Source organism: Triticum dicoccoides, chromosome 7B (genome assembly GCF_002162155.2).
Source record: "Triticum dicoccoides isolate Atlit2015 ecotype Zavitan chromosome 7B, WEW_v2.0, whole genome shotgun sequence".
Lineage (NCBI taxonomy): Eukaryota > Viridiplantae > Streptophyta > Magnoliopsida > Poales > Poaceae > Triticum > Triticum dicoccoides.
In genome coordinates, this window is record NC_041393.1 from 550,463,816 (window position 1) to 550,471,637 (window position 7,822).

At 45.6% G+C, this 7,822-nt stretch overlaps 1 protein-coding gene across 1 annotated transcript in view; it reads right to left on the reverse strand.

Moving 5' to 3' along the window:
* Positions 1-839: 839 nt before the first annotated feature.
* Positions 840-7,822, reverse strand: part of LOC119337509 — a 20,586-nt gene continuing 13,603 nt past the window's right edge. The window contains exon 3 of the mRNA XM_037609674.1: positions 840-1,291. The gene's annotated coding sequence lies outside the window, so the exon portion shown is untranslated. The remainder of the gene's footprint in view (positions 1,292-7,822) is intronic.

The following is a 7,822-nucleotide window of genomic DNA, read 5'->3' on the forward strand; positions in this document are numbered from 1 at the left end:
TAGTGCACCTTTATAGCCATCCAGTTACGTTGTGACGTTTGATACACCCAAAGCATTCCTACGGTATACCGGGAGTTACACAATCTCATGGTCTAAGGAAATGATACTTGACATTAGAAAAGCTCTTAGCAAACGAACTACACGATCTTGTGACATCTAATGTCCATGGTCAGGAAACCATAACCATCTATTGATCAACGAGCTAGTCAACTAGAGGCTCACTAGGGACATGTTGTGGTCTATGTATTCACACATGTATTACGGTTTCCGGTTAATACAATTATAGCATGAACAACAGACAATTGTCATGAACAAGGAAATATAATAATAATCATTTTATTATTGCCTCTAGGGCATATTTCCAACATAAGATATCATCCATTATACATCATTTTTTATCACCTTCTCTAGATTACGTGCCGGGCTTATCAACCATTGTACATTGCCGTAAAGTGTGAATTTTCTTCCTATTCAAAACGTCCGAGGTGTGGAAATTGCTCGCCCAGGGTGTGGAAATTGGCAACATGGCAATGGGTACCCGCTACCAGCAAACCCGACGAGTAAAACCCAATTTGACAAAGTGTTTGAAAAAGTTAAATACCCATGGGTTTGTAAATGAGAAAAAAAAAAGTGTACCCAACGGAAGGAGGTACGGGTATGGGAAGGCGATACCCATACCCATATACCCACATATTAGTACATCTTACAGGTAGGCCCCCTATGGCATTCACTAAACAAGGGAAAACCCTAGCATAACCTAGCCACAACCCACGCACGAAATCCCCACCCCTCACCCACCCATCGCGTCGTTCAACTCACAGAACACAAACCCCATCTCCTCATCTCACCTCGGCTGAAATGCTAATATACATGCTTAAATGTCGTGTTTACATACGGAAATGCTAAAATTATACATGATAAAATGTGAACCGAAAGGTGCCCGAAATGGATATTTTTATCCATAGGTATTATCCACACCCGGCCAGGTACGGGTATGGAAACAATATGGAACCCGAGGTACAGGTACGGGTTTGGGCGAGCATTACCCACACCCTAACCCTGCAGGTGGCATGTTGAAAGTTGCGATCGAAGCATACTCATACAGCTACCATCAATTTTCACAGCAGGTCCGAATGTTACAGTACTTGCAGTTAGGCTCAACTCTCAACTGATGCACACTCATCTCCACAAAAAAAGGGCAAGAAGAAAAAGAACTCTTCATGTTCACAAAGTAGGCGCCAGAAGTACATGGCAGATACTTCTCGGGAGCTTTGTGCCGCTAGATTATGTTCTGCAAATAGACATAAATGAATGAATAGCAGTCAGTTCAAATCCAACTGAATGTGCTTGGGCTATGCGAGAGCAAATACACAGAATGAACAGTAGTCAGTTCAACATGGCGATTTATTCCAGAAGTACTATAAAATTGTTCAAAAGAAGAATAAACTCCGACAAAGTTCACAAAAGGGGAATGAACTCCAACAAAGTTTATGATGGCAGATATCCAACATGTCAGGTTATGTTATGCAAATAGACATCATGAATAGTGGAGTATGCTATACCGGTGTACATGTTCAGGATGTTAACTTGTTCTAAGGAGCATGTAGAAGTAGCCCTAAAAGTTATGAAACTTAAAACTTGCAAAAATTTCTTGTTAGGTATATCCATCCCGAGTTAATTGCACAAAACCACCACATTTGGGGTTAGGTTTGCAGAAAACTATCTGGTCCCTAATTTTTTGCAAAAGCCACTGTGTTTCTGGTTTTTTTTTTGCAGAAAGCACTGATTGAGGAATTTATCGTCTTAAACGCGTTTCCGACAGGTGGGACCAGGTCGTCAAAGCTGACTTGGCAAAAAAAATTGGTACATATACATGTTTATTTTTTGGATTAGTTTGAATTGCTAACCACATATGTACATGTTGAATGGTCTACTACTCTATCTTCTTTGACTCGTATACACTCCTGGATATAAAACCAAAAATGCAATCAGACCCCCTCCTGCCCATGTAGAACTGAGCGCGCCCCAGGGTCTTTCTTCGCCGGCGACGGGCGGCGCCGGCGGGGTGGAGGCCGCCGACAAGCACTGTGCGGTCCATCCTGGCCCTGTCGTCCGCCGTGCGCTTTCACCGCCGCGTGGTGGCCACCATCGCGCGTCTCTGCGTCCGAGCCGCCGTGCAGGCCTGAGCAGCCAACGCGCGTCTGAGCCGCTGTGATCACGCCCTGGTCGTCTTGTTGCTCCGGGTCGCCGCGCAGCGCGATGCCGCGGACGAGGCCGCCGTGCCCGCGGGCAACAGCAACTCCACCGCGTGGACCTATGACCCGGACGCGCCGCTCAACTACTCCGAACTCCGGCGAGGACGAGCTCCTGCGCGCCGCGGCCCATCCTGCAGAGCCTCGTGTCCCGGGAGGCGGAACCGCTGGACTCGCAGGTGGTTTCGGTCGCCGTCGCCAACGGCAGCGGGGAACCGTCAGCGCCGTTCATACTGGGCGGCACATTCCGGGGCAGGCTCGTGCCAGGAGCGTGAGGTGGGTAGGCTGCCGGTCCCGTTGCTCGCCGTCCAGATCACGCTATCGACGGCAGGGGGAGACGACCAGGGGCGGCGAGTGGCTGTGCGTGTGCGCTGGGAGGGCGCGTACACGGCGGCTCGGATGCAGAGGCGGCGCCGGTGGTGGACACCACATGGCGGTGACAGCGCACGTCGGCGGTGACTGCTCGGCCGCAGTAGGCGGCCAGCACGGCGATGCCCCGTGACCGGGGATGAAGAGGAGCATGGGGTGGCCGTGGGCGTCGGCAAGGAGCTGCCCCTTCTCAGTGCACGCACATGTCTGCATTGCGTTTTTTGCCAAGTCAGCTCCTGACGAGTGGGACCCACCTGTCGGAAACACGCTCAAACGCTCCAAATCAAGGGATCAGTGCTTCTTGCAAAAAGTTTACCAGAAACGCGGTGGGTTTTGCAAATAATTAGGGACCAGGTATTTTTCCGCAAACCTAAACCCAAATGTGGTGGTTTTATGCTTTTAACTCATCCATCCCCCTCTAGACCATAACCGTGAATCCACGATCCCCTCATAGTCGAACATAGGAAAACAATCGACAATGGAACATGGTATTCCCTTCTATGGTAGTTGGTCTAAATATGTCAATTTTTTACAAACGTTTTAATCTATTGAATCCTCGACGAGTCGAACTGGAGCTATCCTGAAGCTCACGAGACGAGATCGAACTCATAATTTGGTTTGTGGTGCATATTGAGCTTGAGCCGAGCCACGTTGTATTCGCTTGAGCTCGACTTGTTTACAGCCCTAACTGTTTATAGATGTATATTGCTCTAAATTCATTAATCTATTCATTGGCCAGTTTAGAAGAAAATTCAATAGAGGGGGTGGTATGCATTAGATGGAATAGATACCCATTTTGAAGTACTTTCAGTGACTGGAAGAGAGTAAAAGTTTATACGGGTCTGCCTTTAGTGAATTAGAGATTTTTTTGCCTCTGTACCCGGTGGTAAAGGGAGTTGCTCCCAATTGTAAGTCATTATGCGCTATGCAATGCTCTGCTTGATTACTTAGAGGTGAATTCACGACGTTTCAAACACCTTGGGATGTTACTAATGAACCTACAAACCTGGTCCAATTTCCTGCATCATCAGTAAACTCTCAAAAATAATTTTATATGCACTTTTATTTTCAGTTATTAATTAATTTGAAAATCCATAAATATTCTATTCCATGTTATCTTTTAATCACTTTGACTCGGGTAAGCAAACCTGGAGAAAAGTAAACATACACCAGTTGGACTAATTTTGAAAAGCCGTTTGAGCTGCCCAGCTCAGTAGGTGAGAAAATGTTATCACTGAAGTGCCTGCGACCGGAGACACACTCCTTGCATGGCATGTTATCGAACCGCTAATTCATCACCGAAGAAGACTAGAATCCATATAAGATTGAAATGGGAGAACTGCTAATTAATAGTGCTTGAGACTAAGGATGGTTTTGAAGACTCCGACCAGCACCCCGGCGATAGAGAGCACAGCAACTATGTTCTTGAAGTACTTGTAGAAGAACTTATGCACGACGATCCGCACAGGCCTGCCACGCTTGTAATCATCAATCTTCTTGAGGATGTCGAAGTAGCGGCGGCCGAGGCGCAAGTGGCAAGCGAGGCCCTTGAACAAGTCTAGCATCTCCTGGTTGCTGAAGAAGCTACGCACGAGGTGCTTAGCTCGCAGCTCGTGCACGTCCTCCTCCTTGTCCATGAGCATCGCCAGGAGGGAGATGTAGGAGCTGATGGTGTAGCCATCGGACGGCCAGTCGGTTGACGTGCACGCTTCGAGCGCCGCCATGTTGACGAGCCAACTAGCAGTGTAGTCATTCAGGAACAGTGGTGTGAGGGAGAGCTCGCCGGCGAGGTATCCTTTCCGGATGCTCATGTCGAACCATCTCTTATTACTGGCCGCTAGCTGGACTCCGATTTCCGCAAGCTCGATTGCACTGCTTGCTAGCGCCAAGTGTCTGACAAACTTATGGATAGGATACGTGGGAGGCATATTGCCTATGAGATAGTATCGGAGGAACCCGAGGAGATGTGGTGGCCTTGAGGTCATCCACGGGAAGCCTTGTTAAGGCCGAGCCGGCGTCAAAAGTGGACGCCGCGTAAACAACGAACTGACACACAGGAACATCGGTAAAGGTCATGAGAGCCTCCATCACCAGCCAGGGGAGCTGGTTCTCCAGCAAAAAGATGTCCCTCAACATGCAAGGCCCCGTCGATAGGATCGCCCGGTTCGCGAACAATGCAGATTCTGCATAGATAGAACCATCATTATAGTGCACCATGCCGTGCATATACTGCAGCAAGAAGCAGCCATCCAGGAACATCATCGCCGTGAACTCTGCGTCGCTGAAACGCATGACAGCAGCATCGTCGATGTAGCAACCACGGGCTTCTGCGGCGATGGTGAGGATCTTGCCGTAGACTTCCTCAACCGAGTGGGCTGACTTCGAGCAGAAGTAGCCGCGTGCTTCACCTCCTCCGCTTCTTGCAGATGGGGTAAGCCATGGTGGTACGGCCCGAGGGCCACGAAGCTCGGGGCGATGTAGCGGTCGTGTTTGCTAACGAAACGCAGGCCTGGCGGAAATTTGTGGATTTTGGTCCTAACCTGGGTAAGATCTGCTTCTAGTCTCTCAGTCGTCTTCCTCACCAACTCTTGGATAGGTATCAAGGTTTCGGTTGTGGCCGAGTCCATTGCCTGGACTGGGATCACGTGGTGCATGCTATATATTGGACTTGCGAGAGCCATGACACTACAACTATATATCGCTCCATAGATAAACTTACATCCATGCAAGTTACTTTAAATTTTAAAAATATAAGAGTAAATGCGCTTTTATCTTCTACTACTTCCTCTATCTCAAAATATAGTATGTATTAGATATTTTATAAGAGTCGAATGTTTGACCAAGTTTATAAAAAAAAATATCAACATCTAGAATACCAAATCGATACCAGCAGATTCATCATGAAATGTTTGTTTCATATGGGAAATATTTGGTATTGTAGATATATAAATTTTCTCCTTTTAGTAAAACTGGTCAAAGTTCGTGAAGTTTAACTACTGAGAAAACTAAAGCATGCTATATTATGGAAAAGAGAGAGTACATTGTATTACTAATTACCCCATTTTAAAAAGGTCAGATTACCCTCGTTTAGTGAAACTTAACCCCAATTTTGTTTCTAATTAAGCATCTGGCCCCATTCTATAAGGTGGGACCCGCTCGTCGGGTGATTTGGCATGATGATAAGGCATACAACCGAGATATGCATTTAGCTGAGGCGTTTCCGGCGTCCAGCTGGTAAGGTCAGGTAATGAAGAATACTCAACCAGGTATTTCTGTTTCAACTCAGTTGTCATGACACCATCCCCGTGCTCAATCCCTACGTGCAGAGATCAAAAAGAAATCTTCCCGCAAGTAGCAGCATATACTACACATCATCAATTCAACCGTTGGGCTCTGCTGCTTGGGGTTTTTCGGGTGTTTTTTGGACACAGCTACCCATGGGGATTGAAATTGTTAGTTAGATGGGCAAGAGCTAGGGTTGGAGTCCACTAGTCATATTTACATGGATAAAGTAGGTACCGGGCACGAATAACACCATCCCATCCCATCTTTGTACCACCCGCTCGACATTATATTTGAACCGACTACTTTCTAGTGGAGATTAAACTTAGCCCATCCATGTTTCCTAATAGAATAAATACTCACGGGTGACATAGATAACAGTACACAACTTCAGAACTGAAATTAAGTTATGATTATTTGTATTAGATAATTAGATTAAAGAAAGTAAGGGCGTGGACTGGTTCCACCACAAGAAACTTAACCATCTAAGCTACGCTCAGATCACTGCTAACAACCTTTTAGCATCTTTCATTAATCGATAGCATTGACAAAGCATTGAAGGGTTTCCAATGAGACACAAGCCCTTTTTCTTTGTATTTACTACAGAAAAGTGAACGTGAAGGAGTCATTTCAACTTTTCAAACTGGACTAAATGCCCCCCCACCCCCCACCCCCCCACCCCACACACACGCGCGCGCGCATGTTTTTTCTAAAGCACTCTAGCGACCGTTCTTTCTTTGGGCTTATTGAGTTGTGCCCTCAACAGAACCTCCTGTACGATTTGTTGTGAGACTTGGTGTGTGTGTTGTGGTTTCGTTTGTGGTACTTGGTGGCCTTTGGTGGTTTGCTTTATTTATAAAGCGGGGCGAAAGCCTTTTTCGGTAATTACTGAACTTTCACAGATTTGATTGCTTGCTAAACACGGCAGACATGCAGGCACATGCTCGCTAGATGACATAACCTTTCTTATTTTCTGTTCTCTAACCACCATGCCACACTTACTTCCATTGTAAGTTTTGTTATACTAGTCAGGAAAGCTATCCACGATAATACAAAATCAGGTTAGTGCGGATTGCTTCGGTAATCGGTACCCTTTCTGTGATATTGCTTTGTGGGATGCTTTTTATTTTTTGAGTTTTGACCGAACCGGCAGCAGCACTGCCATTCAAATGGAAGAAAGAGATTGATTCTATGTATAAGTGAGCCTCCTAGTAAACAGGAAGGGAGGCCAAGTCCTCCCATAAGAGCAACTCTGACAAACTTCTCTTGGGCCTCCAAACAGTTTTAGAGTGCACACCACAAAACTTTAGAGGCGCCAGCGGCATTGTGCAAAGTCAGGTTCCCCAAATCCTAGCCTTCATAATTTTTCTATCACACATTTGCCCTATGTGGTTGCACATTACAACATTTGAACCTTCAAACATGCGTTATGATTGACCAAATTTTGCTACTTTCAACGCCACACTTCAAATTGGACAAATATAAACATAGTTTATACATAGTGGGCTGGATTACACAACAAATTTAATTAAAATATTTGTTAGCGACAACTTTAGACTATGGGACAAAATTGTCGAGCAACTGCATTTTTTACACATGAATTCTGTCGACTTGGGTTTTTAATTCAAAGGAATCGGGAAAACATAGGAATCCTCATTAAAAAAGGCCAAATCAAAGTCAAACCAGTATAGTTATAATGTCATTATGGCACTCATGATCTTAATCTCGATCTTCATGCATAGAAATCTGGAAAGGAGGTCCAAGTGGATGATGGAACTCTTGCATTTTTTCCTTTGAAACTAGGGTCGAAGGAAAATTTTCTCCGTTTTTCCTTTGAAACTAGGCATGCCACTGTAAAAAAAATAAACATATTCATGTATTTTCCATGCACCATTTCTTTGAATCAAAAGGAGTAGCGC